Raw genomic sequence first — 21,191 nt, 5'->3', positions numbered from 1 at the left:
ATTTTAATCAGAAGTCTATGAACCTAACAGGGATTATAAAATTTTGACTTTATTATTTTTCAATTCAGTAAGAGTTTTTATCTCTTAGTTACTAAATTTCAGACCAGAACCAAGGTTTTCTTACCCCCCTTGTTGGGAAGTTGCCAGTTGACAACACAGAGTTGTTCAAGCCTGTTTCTGCTTATAGGCTTTAATAAAACCATTTTTTTTTTCCTGTTGGGGTTCTTACTTTACACACTGTGGTCAACTTAGCAAGATAGTTACAGACACACACTTATAAATAAAAGAAACAATAAATTGTTTACAATAAATTGTTTGAGAGTTGTCTCAATTCTCAAATCATAAGTTCATTTCTAGTCATTACTACCATTGATATGGTATGAAAGAGGGTGCTCAGGTGTTTTGCATATATCTTACTGGCAGTTTATTGTCCACTCCCCATATTTGTAACATCCTTTTTGGTAACTAGAGATGAAAATTATTAGTAGTGTTATTAGAGTTTTGCTTTTAGCTAGGAGACTTCAATACTTCAACAGAAGAAGTTATAAGGATCATATGTCAAATTAAATAAGTTGTTCTGTGTTTTGAAAATGATCCCATTGTTTTTCATTTATTTTAGTCTGACTGTTTTTCATATTTTAAGAGACCCTTCTGGGTGCATCCTAAGTATAATTTTAAAGCTCACTTTTTAACCTTACAATTCAGCATAGTCATAAGCACTGACCTAATTTTTATAATCTTTTAAAACATTATCCTGGTTACATGTTGTACTCACATTGGATTTTATATTTGGTAACTTGGCATAATTTTATGCTTTTTTCTTCAGAATTTATTGTTTCTTTTATTCTCAAGCAGGAATAAAGAGTTTGCTTTCTGGGACTTGGTCTTGAAGAACCTGTCTTTCACATTCTTGCAGAGCATGTAGTAGGAGATGAATAAATATTGTCTGTGGGTTGTCTGGGGTTCCCCTGAGCTTCACCGAGGGCTCGGCTTCGAGCTTGGGAGGGTCTGCTTCTCACTGAAAGTCCATGTGTCCATTGGAACAGTTCTGCTCCACATGACTCTCCTGGTGATGGTGGAAATAAGAGTGCAAGCCCCAGTACACATGCATATTTCAGGTTTCCCATTTCATTGTATCTATCAACATTCCATTGGCCAAATCAAGTCAAATGGCTGAATCCAAGATCAGGAGTCAAAGAAGTACACTCTGCCTTTTAATGGGAAGGACTGCCAAGTCATGCGGGAAAGGGCATGGATACAAGGGGTGGGGCCACCTATTTTGGTTTGCTTTGAACAACTTCATATTTTTAACACATAATACCTTGAACACATACAGTCCCAAGTGGAGAGGGTAAGTGGAGTCTTCACACCCAGTGGTTTTCAAGCCCTCCCGCCCACTTATGGTCAAGGTACAGCTGCTATTGAGTGGGAAGGAGTGGAGGAGGGGAGGCAACCCCTCACCTGAACCAGAGCCCCATTTTTAGACCATGTCCTCTGAGCCAGTACAGTGGAGTAGGTAAGCGGTTGTCCCCTTTTTATACACATTGACAGACTCGGCTTGTTTGGCCAGGAACTCTGTACATGGTGCTCTCAGAGGTGTTTGTTCATCTCTTTTAATCACAGCACACCATTCCTTCCTAGTATTTTTGACTCATAGAAAACAATAGCTAGTAATGGGTTAATCAGAAAAAACAAACAAACAAACAAAAAAAACCCTGGCAATCCCTCCCTGGTAAGAAAATGCTTTTACCCATTAAAACTATGCCTACAATACCTAATTTGTCATGCTAAAGCCCTTAACCAATCATCTGACTCTCAATACTTCTAATACTTCCCACTGCCTCAGGTTAAAGCCCTAATTTCTTTTTAAAAAAATTTTATTAATGTATAGTTGATTTACAATGTTGTGTTCATTTCTTCTTTACAGCAAAGTGACTCATATATATATATTGTATATATATAATATATTCTTTTTCATATTTTTTTCCATTATGGTTTGTCATAGGATATTGAATATAGTTCCCTGTGCTATACAGTAGGACCTTATTGTTTATCCATCATATGTATAATAGTTTGCCTCTTAAAACCCTAATTTCTTATTATGACATGATGTAATTCAAGACATGGTTTACCTTTAACCTCCTCTACCTTCAGATTTTGCACTTTAGCTATACAGAGCTACTTTTATTCTCTGAATGAGCCATGCTATCTCATCCTCAGCAAGTTGCTTAACGTTTCAAACTTGTCTTTTCATCCCTAAAAGAGAGATGTAGTCCCAGATTTGCAGGTGAGAACTTTATTGGGGAGGGTTCTCAGGATCCACATCTGTAGAGGAGGGAAGAAAACAGGCTTTGACTGAGCCAAATGTCTCCTGCCTTGCAGTTAAATGAAGGCCACAGCCAGTCCTACAGGGGACACGTCAGAGTGTCCAATAGGGACCAGGGGACCAAACCTTTATACTCCTCATTGACCAATCAGTGGATGTGGCAGCGCTTGGGAAGCCAGGGTGACCTTCAGTGAGGCTGTTCTCTTCAGCTGAGGGCTGGTCCCAAAGAGGGACTCAGCTGAAATCTGTTGGCACCAATGCCCCCAGCAACTGGGGAATAAGTAAGTGACTGTGTTCTGAACCAGGGGATCTGAGGGTTTTACCAGTACAGATATAAATAACTATCTCATAGGACACTTGTGATAAATCTAACTCACATGCGTGTGTGCGTGTGCACACATACACACACACACACACACACTCATACACTCACCCTTTAGGTCTCGGCTTATATGTAACCTACTGTGGAAAACTTTCCCTGCCTGTGCCCTTCCCACCTTAAAGTAGGCTACTGTCCACCCCTTTTGCTTCTGTAGCACTGTATACTTAATCCTGTTGTAGCAGTTATTATAAAATATCCAATTTCCAGTGTTTTCCTGTCTCCCCATTAGACTGCAGGGGGCAGGAACCACATGCCTTTGTACTTTGCTTACTATAAGCATTTTTCCCACTATATTTTGATTGGCTGCTTAATCACCTATCTTACCCTTTATATTACAGACTCCACAAGAATAGGGTCAAGATCTGTTTTGTTTACTACTTTTATCCCATTGCACAGTACCAGGAATGTAGTCAGACTGATAAACACTTTGCTGGGTGGGTGAATGTATGAATGAATGAATGCTGAAATGTCCCCAAGGAAGGACAGTAAAGACAATGGCACGGAATAGGAAGGCTGTCCAGAGAGCCCCAGACTCCTGATAGCATTCTCGCCCAGTGATCAGAGCTCCTGAAGGAGGACCAGTCAATTATATGCAGTGCAGAGTAACACTAGCTACATGTACACTCTACCCAGCGTTTATCAAGGCACTTCAAATGCAGTAATTCATTCAATCCTCATAACAACTCTATGAGGAAAATAACTATTGCTTTTTCCAATTTACAGGTGATGAAACTGAGGTGTGGAGAAGTTAAATAACTTGCTCAGAATCACACAGTTGCAATGACAGAAGTGATAGGCTTTTATTCTCCATGACTTTTGTTCTCCCCAAGGATAAGATCAACACACTCACTCTTGTATTTTGCACCTTTCTTTCAATAGGCATTCTGAATATCTCAGATTCTCTTTATGTGTTCCAGTCCTTACCTGTGCTTGATTCTGTGTGGATAAATGTGCCTAAACTGGGTTGTGAGAAGGTCACGTGGATGAGTTAACTGAAGGTCTCTAGCTCTCAGAATAGTTTTGGTGAATATATTCCTGTGGATACTAGAAATGCTGAACATGTGATAAGTCCTGTGATTAGGCATAGAGGGAGGCATGGGGACTGGTGGTAGGGGCAGTGAGATCACACATTGGAGCTCCCCAGGCATTCATAGGCTCTTCCTCCTGTCCTCTGGAGACTAGCCCCTTGGAAAAGTTACAGGAAATTCTTACATCAAAAACCTAACCTTGGGACTTCCCTGGTGGTCCAGTGGGTAAGACTCTGCGCTCCCAGTGCAGGGGGCCCAGGTTCGATCCCTGGTCAGGGAACTAGATCCCGTATGCATGCTGCAACTAAAGAGTTTGATGCTGCAACTAAGAAGTCGGCACGCTTCAACTAAAAAAAAAAAAAAAAAAAGATCCTGCATGCCACAACTAAGACCCACCACAGCCTAAATAAATAAATAAATAAAACCAAAACCTAACCTTAAACATTTTCAGTCAGAGCTCCATGAGGGATAGCTCAGAGATTCCCCTTCTTAGGGAAGGTAGGCTGTGATGCTTTGGGTCAGTCACTGACCAATGTCAAGCTGTCCTAGCACCCTATGAAGTATTGGGCTGGGTGGGATTGTGGTGAGAGCCCTTTTATGGCTGTTTTAAAGCATCTCACTCTCCTCCAAAATGATAACCCCTAAGGAAATCCTAAATTGTTTTATTTCCAGGAAAGACTTTGAAAACTGGATGGAGTTTGAGTGCCTGATGATTACGCCATTTAAAAAAAAAAAAAGCGTTTTGGAAGCCGAATGTCTGGGGATGGATTTTAGTTGATTTGCTTCCAAAGAAACACCGGAGACAATTATTAGGCTGTACTGTGATAGTTTAGTGCATTTATTTGGTAGCTCTTCCTGTGGAAAGGGATGTATGCTGTTTTGAAAAATAGACATTTTTATTCTTGGATGAAAATTGTCCCCTAAAACACTTTTAATATGTTTACCTTTACTTATTTTTACTGCTTGGTGAAATAAACAGTAAAATTCACAGTGGTAAGCAAAAAATTCTTCTAGGTCATGATTAGAAACTGCTAGAAATCTGATTCTGAACAATTAGATTGAAGACTGTCAGGCAATCTTTTATTTAAATTATATACACATACACATATTTAAAAAACAATTCTTGGTTTAGAACTGCTGTAGAGGAAATTTTTTTTTTTTTTTTTTTGTGGTACGCGGGCCTCTCACTGTGTGGCCTCTCCCATTGCAGAGCACATGCTCCATCTGGCTGCGCAGGCTCAGCAGCCATGGCTCATGGGCCCAGCCGCTCCGCGGCATGTGGGATCTTCCCGGACTGGGGCACGAACCCGTGTCCCCTGCATCTGCAGGCGGACTCTCAACCACTGAGCCACCAGGGGAGCCCTGTAGAGGAAATATTTTAAGGCCCTACGTCCTACCCCTATAAATGAGCTGGTTTCATTTTCCATGTTTTTTTCCCTGTCCTGGTCCATATGCACCTGTACCTTTCCACAAATGTGCTCATAGTCTCTGTAATACTTGGTGCTTATCTTAAACTAAACATCATGTCATAAAGTTATTTCTACATTTTTGTAGTCTTTATAATTATAATTTTTAAAGGATTCATAATTTCCACTAAATCAGTATGCCCGACTTAATCATTCCCTCTGGCCCAATTTATTTATAATTTAAATACATAATTTTAAATCACCAACAAATATATAATTTTTTTCTACATTTAAGACTTGAAAGAATATTCCTAATGTTGAAAAGTTGTAAAACACTATATGGCTACATAGGCACTAAAGCTATTCTTTTACTAAGCAGCATATTTAGAGGCAGGCACTAAGCTTTCCTGGGGGTGGTAGCACCAGGATGTAAACCCAGTGTCAGACATGCCACCAAAGCCAACGAGTTTGCAGAATAAAAGAGCCCATGAAACTGTCTTCCTATCTGTAACAATTGTTTACAAAGGAACCTAGCTTAAATTAAGCTCTGAAGCTTGTTCTTCATCTTCATCAGCATTTGGGTTTAATAATTTTAACACACCAAATAAGTGCAATCTGGATATTTGACTGAATTGCTTTCGGGGGTCCTCTGTATGGGACCCAAAGGCAAGGGCTGCTCATTGAAAATATGGGCTCTGCTGATGGAAGTTTTGAACCTGAAAATCCAAATTGTCCTGCAGTGCTTCACTTGGTTTAAGAGATACATTCTGAGAAAAATCTAAGCAGAAAGGCAGTGTTGGGCCACGAATTAGGGTGTTTTGTTGATAAAGAATGTCCAACATAAATCTCACTTGACTCTGAAGAAAGCCCAGAGTATCAGGATGAAAATCAGGTTATCGTCAAAGAATCTGGGCTAAATCTTTTCTAGGAAAGAAAAATTAGTTTTACTTTGGCAGCACATCTTCAGTTTGCACAGGCTTGAGCTGTGGCTTTTGCAGAAAGACCACAGGCCTTAAGCAGATGCCTGCTGCAAGGTTCACTACACACCACAAGACTGTCAGACCAGCGGAAATGAAAACGGTTTCCATATTCAACCTGTGGGATTTTGGCCAGTCAAAGCCCATGGGTGGAAGACATGTGTCAACCCTTCCAGACAGCACAAACTGCGATTAGGCTTGACGGGGTCTTTGTAGAGTGTTGGGAAGAAGAGTTGGGGAATATTAAACGCTCTTATTACTGTCAGACAATTCATGCCTCTCTAAGTTGGCAGTTCTCATCCTGGAGCAAGCTCGGAATGCGCTTTAATTGGAAATGTCAGGCTGCTGGGCTGGAGCAGATGCTCCCGGGATGAATTGGTCCTCGGAACTCAACCAGAAATACCCATGTTCTTTCTCTGACATTTTTGATAAAATGGGATAACAATGTAATATTCTTTCTGGAAAAGCAGACCACAATATTATTTATTTTCAGACCACAATATTAAAGAAAACAAAGAAAGGGAAATAAATGTTTCTCTCACATGGAATGTAGGGTGTTTCCTTCTTGGTAGTAAATTCTCAGTCTTTAAGCTGATACCATCTTAAGGTGACAGTCTCAAGGTCTCTGGTTTGGGATATGCGCCTAAACAATGTGAGAGGTGGTGAAAAGGCTGGGCTACATTGGGGATAGAATCCCCACTCTGATCACTTACCTTGACCTTAAAGCACATTTCTGAAACTCTGTAAGCCTCAGTTTTTTTGTTTGTACTCATGCAAAGAGCAAATAAGAACATTTATGCAAAGCACTTAGCGCACTGCCTGGCACATCATGTGAAATCCATGATGCTAATTGATTTGTAGGGGGGTAACCTGACAGTTTTCTAGAAAGGTGGCTAGGAGAAGTGGGGTGTCTGGCTCATGAGCTAAATTGAGCTTGCAGGTTTATTTAGTTTGGTCCTGACTTAAAAAAAAATTGAATAACATACTAAAGTTGACAGATTTCACATAAAACCTTATCTGTTATCTTTTCCCAAAAAATATGGGAGATGTTACACCACCAGATTTCAGTCCTCTGTGACAGCCATCTTCCCTCCCTCCCTTTCTTCCTCCCTCCCTTCCTTCCTGCCTCCCCCCTCCCCCACTCTCCCTCCTTTCTTCCCTCCCTCACTCCCTCCCTTCCTTGTAAATATGTATGTATTTTAGTACTCATAGTTCAATTGCTCAATTATATCTTCCTTCTAAATTTGTGTCTATTATACAAAGAGGCTAACAATAAAAAAACTACCCCAAATTCCACTTCTAGAGCACTGTTTTCCATCTTGTAGGCTACTTTCCTTTCCCTAATTCTTTTTCGGTGTCTCAGTGTTTTAAATAAATCTTGGTTCCTATGATTTGAGCTTCAAATCAATGATGTAACCACACCCACTGTCCCAAAGGGTATTGAACCTCATGTGGCTCCTTCTCTGGAAAATGTCCCTTTCTTTTACTTTAGCTGGGATCTACTAGTATTTTGTTCAAGGTGCTAAAAACATGGATATTCAATTAGACATGTCATCCATTAAATCAGGAGAGTGATAATTTCCACTAGACACATGGCCAAAAGTGATAATTAATTTACTTTATTAGTATGTGTGCAACTTTTTAGGGGGTGACTGAACTGAGAAAAAGTGTCAAAACTAATGGGGGAGAATGTAGTGGCCTTTTATTTTTTCTTAACAAGTTTATGATGGTGTTGACCATGCCCTGCGTATCAGTCACTAAGGCTGGGCTGGGGTGTGGTAACAGACAATCCCAAATTCTAAGCCACTGGGCCTAGAACAGTGACTAATTCTGGAGAATCATTCCCTCTATTTGTCTCCCTTTTTCATTCCCTTGCTTCTCTGAGAATGATGCTCATTTATTTACACTTGCCTCCTGCATATCTTGTCTTACTTAATGTAAATACTGAGTTTCTAGATGGTTACCTACTAGTTTGATTTAACTTTCAAACTCTAAACCACTGTATATAAGTGTCTGGTTTTGTTGCTGCTATTGCTGATAATAACAAAAAAGCTGTATCTTCTCTGTTATTCATTTTACCAATCAGTGACACCTTTCACAGTGTTTTATGCCCAGTAAACAGGATAATTACTGATTATAATTGGCATAGATTTTTGTGTATTGTTCATTTCAATATGTTTAACATTTTATTTTTATAATAATATAATTCTTGCTTTATTTATATTAAAATAAAATTCAGAAGTACCCTATGCCTGGCATGGGTACTGTAGGTTGAACACATGGTGACATATTGTAGGGTTTAAAAATTTGAGCTCAGTTAAGCATATCACTTCCATTTATGAAAATATGTGGAAACCTCCAGTTTCCTTACCTGTCATTAAAGTCAGGTCATGGGAGATCCTCTGCCACTTGGTTCCCCCAACTCAAATGGTCTTACGTTTTCTACAAATGATTTATTCTCCATCCCAAAAGGGTAAAAAATGTTTATAGTCTTCTACGTGTTCTCTCCTAACAGCATTGCAAACTCGTAACATATTTCATTATGTTAAAATGAAGTATTATTTAAAATGAAGAATATCCCATTACTTCATTTTAAATGTATTCCCCACTTTGCTATTTGTCAGTCAGATTTGTTTTCATCATCCCCAAATCTTTTCTCTTCTACCATCTCAAAGTAAGTCCTACTTGATCCTGTGATTGCAACAGATCTGTTAACACATAAGCATTTTCTTGTTTAGCTATAACTGGCCTCTACTTAAAAATACTGTTTAGGGCTTCCCTGGTGGCGCAGTGGTTGGGAGTCCGCCTGCCGTTGCAGGGGATGCAAGTTCGTGCCCCGGTTTGGGAAGATCCCACGTGCCGCAGAGCGGCTGAGCCCGTGAGCCATGGCCGCTGAGCCTGCGCCTCCGGAGCCTGTGCTCCGCAATGGGAGAGGCCACAACAACCTTAAAGAAAAAAACCATTGTTTATGGGGTTTTCTTTGTGGGGCTTTAGGTTCATTGTCCAGACCTTCTATTCTAAATAAACTAAGAGTCTACTTCTTTTGTAATTCCTCAGAATACATTGACCTGTTATTACCCCTCGACATCTTTCATGAAGAGTAAGTATCATTAACTCACATTGCGAAGTTGCAGTTTTTAAGGCTTTTACATATAAACCTTCAATAGCATATTTCTAAGGCCTAAGAGAAATCAGTCTAGGATGATAACACCACAAATAAGTAATAACCTTAATTAACCCATTTTAGCTGATGTGAAAATATCTTAATAAATAAAAATAAATACCTGAAATTTGAGTTCCTATTATTGGTAATAAAAATAAGACATAGGATTTATTGAATTATACTCATTTGAAGGATGTTTTGGAAATGGTTTGTAACAAAATCACTATGGATTTTATAGCACAATAAAAATAAAAGGCAATCAGCACATTTTATAAATTATATTATTTCTCAAAACAGTTTCAATAAATAGATTTATATTTCTTTCACCAGAGTTCAGATAGATTCCAACCACTAATATTGGACAATAGTTCTTTTATTTCTTTTATGTACCGAGGGAAGTAAATCAAATATAAAATATAGCCAGAGATAATTTTTGGAAAAGAAAACATCTCTTGGCAAGAATCTAACCTGGAATTTTCTTATTAATAAATGAGCAGTGTGTTTGGTGGGCTGGATTATGTTGTGCAGGCTTTCCCATGGACTAATGCCCAGCTTGAATATTCTTTTCCTGAATACATAAACAGATGTGCACAAATTCTTTTTTGCCATTTTCTTTACTCAGAAGCTTTCAGAAGAAAGTATCCCAAATTAAATATTGAATGTAGAAAATTTATTTAGAATGCAAAATGTGCCAATTTGTTTTATTTTCACCTAGCCTTATAACCCTACTCCGTATTCCATGTTGGTTTCGATTTAGTAAACATACAGCTGTGTTTAAGTGTAAAGAATTAATGGCAACCCAAATGATAGAAAATAAATGGCTATTAGAGATCATTTTTTAAACTGAAATCAGTTCTACTATTGAATGCTTAATCAATAATATTTCTATTTTCAATTTAGAGCTTTTTTCCTTGTGAGAAGAGATTTATTATCAAACAAGTTAATTATTCACAGTGCTCTTACCGTTTTGCCTGAAATTGGGTAGGTAAAAGGTTTGGACCATCAGATTGACAGGCCTTTAAAAACTTTTTATAATAACTAGTAGATGGTATTTAAAATCATTAAAATGTAGTTATTTTTATGTTAATGATTTCTACCCCACCCCACCTCCTAATTTCAAGCAGTAATTATTGTGCCCATGTAATAGTTGGTCTATGCTGGGATATACTCTCCAAATGAAAAAACTGGAGGCACATAATATGACTACAAAACAGGCTTTTTGAAAGTGGCTTTGTCCTGGCAAATTGGGGGAACGTGGGACCTGTGTGGCTGGCACTTTTTAATTGTCCGTGTTACTAGGAATGTCATTTCTGTGGTATCTTTGACCTTTCCCATCTTCAGAAGTATGTCCTTAGCTTCCTGAAGTAAATCCCCCTCCCAATAATTGCCAATATGTTTATATATGAGCCTTCTTTTCGTTTAGTATCTTTGTGACTAGATTTTACTCTTCACAAGGTATATTAAAAAGTATATTTCTTTTTTAAAAAAGTAAAATTTAAAGATTTTGGTTTAAAATCTGAGTAATTTATAGAAAAGATTTAACTATAAGGTAGTAGTTTAAGTTTTTTAACTGGAGGACCACACAGCATGTGGTGTTTACTAGTTCATGTCAATTCTTTGTGTGTTTCAATATATTGAGACATCATGGAACTAAAGTTTGGAAAAGTTGGTGGTTTGTGGGTTTGTGTATTGGCAGCTGATTCTTCTCAACCTCTTGGTGAAATTAAGTATTTATAACTGCTTCTTTAGTGTACTGTTTTATGTTGGGTCCAACTTAGTTTCCAAAGCTAAGTACAGTAAAAATGATGTAATCAAGTTTAAACACTTTTTAACAGAAGAATATTTATGAAACAGTCATTTTTTTTAAAAGTTTCTCTTTTAAAAAAATCTTACCTTGCCCCTTTGAGCTTTAACTTTTGATCTGAAGTCCTGGTTTTGAGAAGCGTTCTCATCCTGAACTAAGCCTCATCTTGAACTAAACCACACATATACACGCCTTCATTTCTCCACTAAAATTTCATAGGGGGGAAAAACAGTCCATGAAGAATTCTAGCTCTGAGAAATGTGTTCCTATTCTGTTTTTAAAATGCAGTCACATAGAAGGTGTCAAAAGAGTCACAAAGCTAGCAAAGATAATTTAAACATTTTCTTCTGTGGAAGAATAAAGTATGAAATAAGTTCCTGAAAATGATTTAATTTTTTGAACTTCCTCTAAATTCAACACTTAGACTAAAAATTCACTGTTGGTAGAGAGGATGGGGCTATGTAGTTATATAATTAGCTTCATTAGTTGATGTACGTCATGAGGTAGATGCCCTCCTCCAAGAAAGTTGACTCCAGAACTCTGAGGGAGGCCTCTTGTGCCTTTAAGAATGAAGCTCAGTCTACATTATGGTGAATGTTGTTATAAGCTTTTGTAGAAGTCAAATCCTGAGAAGACAATGCTGTAACATATCCAAAGCCTGGGTTTTAGTGATGGGCCATATCTAGATGTGCACAGAGTAGATATTAACAAAGTTTCATTATTATCATCATTATTACAATTGCTGGAGCATCGTAGCATAGCTAAAAACTGTGGCTCTGGAGTCAGGGGTTCGTGAGTTTAAAGCCGAGCTCTTGTACTTACTAGCCGTATAGCTTTTGACAAGTCACAAGTGCTAATCATTCTGTTTTTTTCACCTTTAAAATGGGGATAATAACACAAATACCAAACTCAAATATGTGAGGCTTGAGATCATCTATGAACAGTATTTAACACAGTACCTCATATTCATAAGTATAAGGTAGTATAAAAATGAGCATTCAATAAATATCAGATATTATAATAATATAAAGAATGATTATTTATATTAATTGTTGTTCATGATCTCCTTCCTTCAATTTCCCCTTGTATCACTGAGTATAACCTGGGTTTGAAGACTGTAATATACATACCTACCAAGAGCTGCACAAATGGAATGCTTTGTTTGTCCCCTTTTCTAATTTAGGAGGCTCTCAGAAGTGGCATACGATATCTTAAGGGGTCTGCTGCCATGTGAAGCTTCATCAGTGCTCAATGTTGGGGTTTGGTTTGCTCTTCTTAGAGTCCTTCTAACTACTTCTATGGTTCCTGCCCAAATTGCCTTTCAAAATCGGGGTTGGAGAAATCAGAGTGACCACCTCCTTTCATTGGTTGATTTGAAATGCAGCTGAGGTTCTCTATTAAGAAAGTATCTAAATTGCTTTCATGCATCATTGTAATTGCTTTAGGTTATTATATTCACTGTAATCTTATAAAACCAGAATTCACTTGATCCAGTGCAGGGTCAAATGAATAGGTCAACAAGCAAAAGCTAGTTAAAAGAACTTTGGATTTTTTTAAACATCCCAAAGGAGGTACTTATTCCATTTTTTCTTCCCCTTGGTTTACCTACAACTGCTGTTCCCTGCGCTCCATCCCATATCTTAGTGAAAATTCCACCATTATCCCAAGCTCCTGTGTCTCCTGTTCCTTTCCTCTTCATTCTACATCACATAAAGACCAACTCTTGGTCAAGTAAAAGTTCTCTCCTCAAAAAGTGATGGGATGGGAAGACTGAGCCAACTAAGTCATGCATCAGATAACTAGAACCTGTGACTTCACTGGTCTCGAATAGTTTATTGAGGAATAAAAGGAATTACGTGGAGCTTTAGGCACTGAGGCCTGTGTGGATATGAAGGGGCAGTATTTGTCCTGAAAGCACTTTAAAGATTGAATGGAATTATGTATATAGGGCGCCAATAGCTCTTAAATAATATTCACTTATTCTCCAGCCAGGGGTAGGCACGGTGTTTGTGTTTAGTGGGATTGTAGGGAGAGCACCTTCTAGAAGGGAGCCCCGGCTCTGTAAAGATTGAGTATGCTCAGAAATGGTTCTCAGTAAAAAGAGTTAACTTTCTTAATAAGTTGCACCTGGTTACACAGGTGTTTGATCTATGTTTACAGTTCACACATACAACAGTTTAAAAACTGATTACGTGGGGAAACTTGCAGATTATAGGAGCAATTAACGCTGATGTTAAGGAATGAAAGATGTTTCCAACAGTTACTGTTGGCGTGTCTTCTCTTCTCCATCCTCAGTCCCATATCATGATGGACCTTTAGTGCCGCAGCAGCTTCCTAAGCAGTGTCCTTGACCCGTCTTTTCAATCTTCAGTTCGTTCAACACCACACCCTTGGATTAATTTTCCAAAGACATAACTTGGATCATGTCACTGCCCTGCTCTTCCTTTGTCAGTTTACGTAGATAATCCTGTATCTGTCTTTTTGAGGGTAGGATGTTCATTTTTTGTCTGAAATATAGCAGTTGATTGTACAATATAAACATTTGATAGTGGAATGGACTTGGAATCTTTGATCACCTAAGACAATTCCTTGAACTTTGTAGGTGTCTAAAATAATATTCAATAATTCTTTGCCAACTGTTGATCTTCATGAACTAAATAAGGCTTTTGTCTTAGCTTTATTAATAAGTTATAACACAGAGAAAAGTGCATAAGTCATAAGTTTAACTATAAACTTATGACTTATGTGAGTTATCTGAACTCCCACTAGTATAGCCACTACTCAGATCAAGAAAGAGAACTTTCCCAGCACCTCGGAAGCCTTCCTTATACCATTTCCTGGTCATGACCCCTGCTTTCTGCTCCCAAAGTAACCATTATCTTCACCAGAAATTTGTTTTGCCCAGTTTTGAATTTTTTAAAAAGAAACTATACAATGTATATCATTTTATGTCTGCCCTGTTTTGCTGAATACTGCTCATGAGTTTTATTTCTGTTGTTGCTTGTAGCAATGCTCACTTAGTTTTATTGTCTTCTATTTTTTTAATATAAATGCAAAATATATTCTAATATTGATGAACATTTGTGTTGTCAGTTTTGGTATATTATAAATAATGTTTTCACAAATATTCTCGCGCACATCATTTGGTGATAACATGTACCTATTTTTCTTGGTATATCCCTAAGATTGGCATTTCTAGATAAAGGGATAGCCGTACGTTCAGTTTAGGTAGAAGTTGCTACAGTTTTCCCTAGTGGCTATAACCGATTTATACTCTCACTAGTAGTGCATGAGACTTTCCTTTTTTTTTTTTTTACAAAGTCTCTGACATTTGTTGTGATTTTTTTTTTTCAATTTTAGCCATTTGGGTAGGTATGTAGTGATACCTCATTGAATTTAATTTACATTTCCCTGTGAATTAATGAAATTGAGCATTTTTTCATATGTTTATTCACTATTTGGATAACCTATTTTGTAAAAATACTTGAAATTTTCAAGTTTTTTGCCAATTTCTCTACGGGATTATCTGTCTTCTGAATTTTAGGAATTCCAGATGTAGTCTGAGTATAAACTTTTTGCTGATTAAATATATATTGCAAATATCTTTTCCTATTTTGTAGTTTGCCTTTTAACTCTCTTAATAGTGTCTTTTTTAAAAATAAAATTTATTTTTTAGAGCACTTTTAGGTTCACAGCAAAATTGAGTGGGAGGTACAGAGATTTCCTGTACACCCCTTGCCCTCACATTTACACAGCCTCCCCTACTATCAAAATCCTGCACCAGAGTAGTGCATTTGTTACAACTGATGAGCCTACATTGACACATCATTATCACCCAAAGTCCGTAACTTACATTAAAGTTCATTCTTGGTGTTGTGCATTCTGTGGGTTTTTACAAATGTATAATGACATGTATCCACCTTAATGGTGTCTTTTGGTCAAAAGAATTCCCTATTTTTAATACAGTTCATTTCATGAAATTTTTTCCTTGTGGTAAGCGCTTTTTGCATCTTAAGACATCCTCTCCTAGTCTAAGTTGATGCATATGCTTTTCTATGTTATCTTTTAGAAGCTTTGTATTTTATCTTTCACATTTAGATCTACAAATCACCTGGAATTGAATTACTGTGTATGGTATCAGGAAGGGTGCAAGATTCATTTTTTTCATATGGATAGTTGATTGATACAGCTCTATTTATTGAGCTGTTTATTTATTGAGCTCTATTTATTGAAAAGACTATCATTTGCATAATGACACATTTGTTGTAAATCAAATGGCAAAAATATGTAAGTTTATTTCAGGACTCTATATCCTAGTCTGTTGAACCATTTGTTTATCTCTACACCACTACCACACTGTCAATTATGTGGCTTTATAGTAACTCTTGAAATGCAGTAGTGTATGTCCTCCAAATTTGTTCTTTTTCAAGATATTCTTAGCTGTTCTTATTGTTATGTAATTCCTTATAAATTTGGGAGAAAAACTTAAAGTTTTCCACAGAAAAACTTAAAATTTTGTTTGAGATTGAACTGAAACTTTGAATCCACCTAGAGAGAATTGACACTTTTCCAATTTTGAGTCTTCTAATTTATGAACATGGCATAACTTTCCATTTGTTTATTCCTTCTTTAATTTTCTCTCAATAATTTGTTGAAGTGTTGTGTGTAGAAATCATTTAAATATTTCATTAATTGCATCCCTAGATATATGTTGTATTTTGCAGATATTAAAAATGGTATCATTTTGAAAAAATGTTTCTTTGCTTATTGCTGGTATAGAAAAATATTATTAATTTTTAACATTAGCTTTTTTTTTTTTTTTTTTTTTTTTGTGGTACGCGGGCCTCTCCCGTTGTGGAGCACAGGCTCCGGATGCGTAGGCCCAGCGGCCATGGCTCACGGGCCCAGCCACTCCGCGGCATGTGGGACCCTCCTGGGCCGGGGCACGAATCCGTGTCCCCTGCATCGGCGGGCAGACCCTCAACCACTGCGCCACCAGGGAAGCCTAACATTAACTTTTTATACACTGACCTTGCTAAAGTCACCTATTCTAATACTTTATCTGTAATTCTATGTACTTGAGTATGTAATATTCTTTCCTACTCTTTATGCATTTTATTTCTCTTTCTTACCTTATTTCAGTGGCCAGGACCTCATTTATAATGTTGAATAAGAGTACTGATAATGGGCATCATTTCTTTTTGTGATGTGAGGGGGAAATCTTTCAATATTTCACCAGTATGTGATGAAGTTTCTTGTAGATTTTTTTTGGTAGATATCCTCCATCAGATAAGTACCCTTTTATGTCAAACTTTTCAAGATTATTTAAAAATCATAAATGGATATTGAATTTTATCAAATCCTTTTCTGTATCTGAGACAATTATTGTTATTGATTTCTACCTGAATTCCACTACAATAAGAGTACATGATTTCAATACTTTGAAATTTGTTGAAACTTGTTTTATGGCCTGGAATATGGTCAATTTTAATAAAAATTGTTTATGCACTAGAAAATAATGTGCTCTGTAATTTGAGTGAGTGTTCTACGTATTACAATTAAGTTTGTTAAATATGTTGTTCCAATCATCTATATCCTGATTAATTTTCTATCTCCTTTTCTATCAGTTATTGAGAGCAATAGTTGAAATCATCTAATAGGATTGGGAATTTGTGTATGTCTCCTCTTAGCACTAGGAATTTTTACTTCACATGTTTTGAGGCTGTTATTGAGTGCATATAAATTTAGAATTATAATTCCTTCATGATAAATCAACCCTTTGATTATTGTGACATGTTCCTCTTTATCTCTATTAATACTTATTTTCTTAAAATTTCTTTGGTATTAGTAGGGCTGCATCAGCTTGTTTTTCAGTTTGTGTTTAGTTTGTACACCTTTTTTACTCTAAACTATTCTGTTTTCTTATATAAAAATTGTTTCTTGTAATGTGTATATACTTGTTTTATTTTTAAGTTCATGCAAACAATCTGTCTCGTAATTGGAGTATTTAATGTTTACATTGGTTTAGTAACTGGTACATTTTAGCTTAAATCTATCATCTTACTATTTGTGTTCTACTGTGTCTCCTTTTCTATTTAAGTTTTTCTCTCTTTTTGCCTATACTTGAATTAATAAATTATTTTTATTATTCTGTTTTCTATTCATCAATATTTCATTTATGCATTTATTTCTTTTAGCAGTTACTCTATACATTACAACATGCAATGCATCCTTGAACTAGCAAAATTAAAGTTAAATTAATGCTTTTATTACTTCTCAGGCAGTACAGTGACCTAACAACACTATTAACTCTATTGGTCTCCTTCTATCTCTCATATTATTGTTGTCAGATGTTATTATTGTTTTGTACAGTAATCATTCATATAGATTTAACATATTTATTCTGATACTTATTTTTTCCTTCTGTCTTCATGCTTTCATCTAATTTCATCTGATTTTATTTTCTTTCTTCCTGAAGAATGTTTTTTAGTGTCATCTTTAGTGTGGATCTGTTGGTGACAAATTCTCTGGGTTTTGTTTCTCTGAAAATGTATTTACTTGCTTTTATTTTCAAAAGATATTTTTGTCAAGTATAAAATTCTAGGTTGGCAGTTTTGTTTTCTTCTAACCCCTGGAAACTTCCATTCCATTGCCCTGAGGCTTTCATTGTTTCAATGGAAAAATCAACTGTCATCTTATTGTTGTTCCTTTGCATGGGATGAGTATTTTTCTCTGTCTGCTCTTAAGAGCTTTCTCTTTATTATTTTATTATGATTATAAGTAGTTTTACAATAATATATCTAGAGGTGTGTGTGTTTGTGTTTCTCTTTGTGTTTTGTATTTATTATGCTGTTGGTTTACTGTGCCTCTTAACATCATGGCTTGATATAGCTTTAATCAGTTTTGGAAAATTCATAGCCATTATTTCTTCAAATATTTCTTCTGCCCTATTCTCTCTTTCCTCTCTTTTTGGGACTCTTATTATATATAGATTAGACCTTTCCCTATGCCCCTGCATCTCATATCATTTTTTTCTGTATTTTATTAATTTTCTCTATTTAATCTAGCTATTTTCTTTGGACTTTTCTTCTTTTTTACTAATTCTGGCTCCTGTTGTTAAATGTAAGTGCAGAATTATGAAAATTTAGTTACTCTTTTTTTCAGTTCTAAAATTTCTTTCATAGTTTTCAGTTTTCTATTAAAGTTACCAACATTTCCATCATATTTCTAAGGCATATTTATCACAATTATTTCAAAGTCCATATCAGATAATTCCAACACCAGGATCTCCCATCAGTCTGCTTTTGTTTTTCTCATAGCTTTAGGTTACGTGGTATTGTCTCTGTATACCAAGCTATTTTTGATTGAATTCTGGATATTGTACATGAAAAATCATAGAGATAATTTGAGGTTCTGGGTGATGTGATCTTCCTCCAGTGAGGATTTACTTTTGCTCTTGACAGGCAGGCTGATGAGGGGCATGTCACCTTAGTCCAGTTATGGATTGAGAAGATTTGAAGATGAGTTTCCATCTTGATGAGTAATGGAATAATGTCAGTTAAGATTTAGCCTTATGGTTTTGAAATGGTTGGGCTTGGACTCCAGTTTTTGTCTCTTCAGCACCATGAGACTTTTAGAACCTTTGTTGGACTTCTTAGCCTCAGCTTCTCATCTGTACTATTATTTATCTTCTTAGGAGTGTTTTGCAATTGGTAAATGCCTCAAAATTTACCAATTTACCAATGAATGTTGGCTTGAGCACTTTTTTTCTCTGAGATATTAGCCCTTCAACTCCTTACTGCTTAGAAATTTTCCAGTGCCTTAAACATTTTCTTTTTTTTTGCCCAGCTTTTCTAGTTATTCTTGGTGGGAGGGTTGGTCAGCAACAAGCTAATTCTTTATCACTAGAAGAACAGTTGATAAAAGCTTTTAATAAATATCAAACAACTACTATCTAATTGAAACATGAAAGGTTTAAAAGAAAAGAACAAATAGGCTATTAATTTTGATTCATGGTAGTATTTTAAATTTTGATAATTTTGATAGGAGGATCTCAAAACTAATTTTTTAGAATGTCAATGTGCACTTTTAGAGAAACATTAATATTCATTTGAATTCTAACTTGAAAAAAATTGGGTACACTTTATATACTGTTAAGAGTGTGCCAATTGTTGGCTCTTATGATGATATTTTTCCTTGTTAAGACTAATGTTAAAAGGTGATCAACATTGCCATTTATTGTCAGGAAGTTAATGAATACTTCACATTTCAAGTGTCTTGCTAAGAGTCATTATTTTCTAAATTAGTTTAGTTCCAGTAACTGTATAAATGTCAAGTTTCCATTTGTATTAGTAAAGAAATTCTAACAAATAGAGCTTATTTGAGGGTCTGCTAATTAATGTCAAAGGAAGCCAATGTGACTTACCTGCCAATATGATTTACTTTTATAATGAATATGTTAAACATATACAGTGCTCTGCTCATATGGAATAGAAAATGTGAACAGTAGAGGGTGCAATTGTACCTTTAGTTCTGTATTTTAGCCCTTAGAAATTAGTGTTTAATAGCTGAGAGAAAAATTTGAAGAATGTACTGTTCGCTGAAGTTGTACACTATTTATGGAAGTGTGTTTAAAATAAAATAATCCATGTAAAGTAGAAGTATAAATTTCACAATCATGTGATACTTTTCTTAACCTTGCACTTTTAGAAAGTGACAAATTTAAATCTCAATTAGAAACCATTTTCTAAAAAATATTATATTTATCTGAATAAAGGATGCTTTTTTATGTATAGAGAGGTAAGACATACATATCTCAATAAGATATTTTTCTTTTATAGAGCTTAATTACTGTTAATCACAGATATTTTTTCCTCTTGGGAAATACTGCTTCCAAAAGGATTATGTCTATTGATAACTGCAACACCACGAGACTCCTATTTCTTAAGGAAAAAATATAAATAAGACCTACTAGAAATAAATGATGCAATGTCAAGAGTTCTTACATTCAAATAGTTATTAACACAGCTTTTATTGAAGACCCAGAAGTTTCAGACAGTTGCAAATCAGAAACTTAGATTTCCATTTGAACCCTGAAGCAGCATTATACTATTGCAGTGCAAAGCTTTATTTATATAGATTTGTGGGGGATATGTGTGCAAAGCTTTGAATTCATATCTCCAGGTTAGACTCTCTTCCAGTACTAGGGGTCTCCTTTTGTTTTTTCATAGGAAAAGTATGGGCTTAGGTTTCTGTAAGTTTGACAAAAATTAGCTTTATCACAAAACCTATATTCCAGTGCAATGAATTTGAAGAACTTAGAAAACCTTCTTGCTGATTTTTTGAACTTATAGGAAACATCTACCAGAGAAATATTCCTTTTTTTTTGCATTAACAAACTCTATACTCCTGTCTTTTTGTTCAATTGGAAAACAATTTAACGTTTAGATTATTGCTAACACCCAAAGGTTAGCACTTCAGCGCTTGGCTAGTTAATTGTGGTATTCAGCTTATGCTTTTGTTTGAAGGGCCTCTTGTTATATTCTATAGAAAGAGCAAAAGAAAGAACAAGAGAGAGGAGAGGGAGGTGAGTATATCACTTTAAGAATTAAGTTATTGAATTAAAAGTATTATTAGAGATAAATTTGCTTTTTGAACTTCATTTCAATCTGAACTTCCAAAGCCATTGTAAATGAGGTGATCAGCCAGAATGTAAGTCTTGGTTAATAATCACTGCATAGGGTGATTACAAGTACTTTTACTGAAAGCATCTGCTTTCAAAATAATATCAACTGAGTTTTCTAAAAAGATGTAGGTATTAAGAAGGACTATTAAAAACAGGCCATATCCATAGGGCTTCCCTGGTGGGGCAGTGGTTGGGAGTCCGCCTGCCAATGCAGGGGACACGGGTTCGTGCCCCGGTCCCGGAGGATACCGCATGCCGCGGAGCAGCTGGGCCCGTGAGCCATGGCCGCTGGGCCTGCGCGTCCGGAGCCTGTGCTCGGCAACGGGAGAGGCTGCAGCGGTGAGAGGCCCGTGTACCGCTAAAAACAAAAACAAAAACAGGCCAAATCCAAATAAAGCAGTCAGCTTTTTGAAGGAGTAG

General features: G+C 36.2%; 1 protein-coding gene across 1 annotated transcript in view; it reads left to right on the top strand.

Moving 5' to 3' along the window:
• The window catches only part of PRKG1 (protein kinase cGMP-dependent 1), a 1,245,509-nt gene that overhangs the window by 43,968 nt on the left and 1,180,350 nt on the right, over positions 1–21,191 (top strand). The gene's annotated exons all lie outside the window — the stretch shown is intronic.

This window comes from Mesoplodon mirus, assembly GCF_964341445.2.
Source record: "Mesoplodon mirus genome assembly, chromosome: 2".
Classification (NCBI taxonomy): domain Eukaryota; kingdom Metazoa; phylum Chordata; class Mammalia; order Artiodactyla; family Ziphiidae; genus Mesoplodon; species Mesoplodon mirus.
This window is presented reverse-complemented; position numbering and strand designations above follow the sequence as displayed.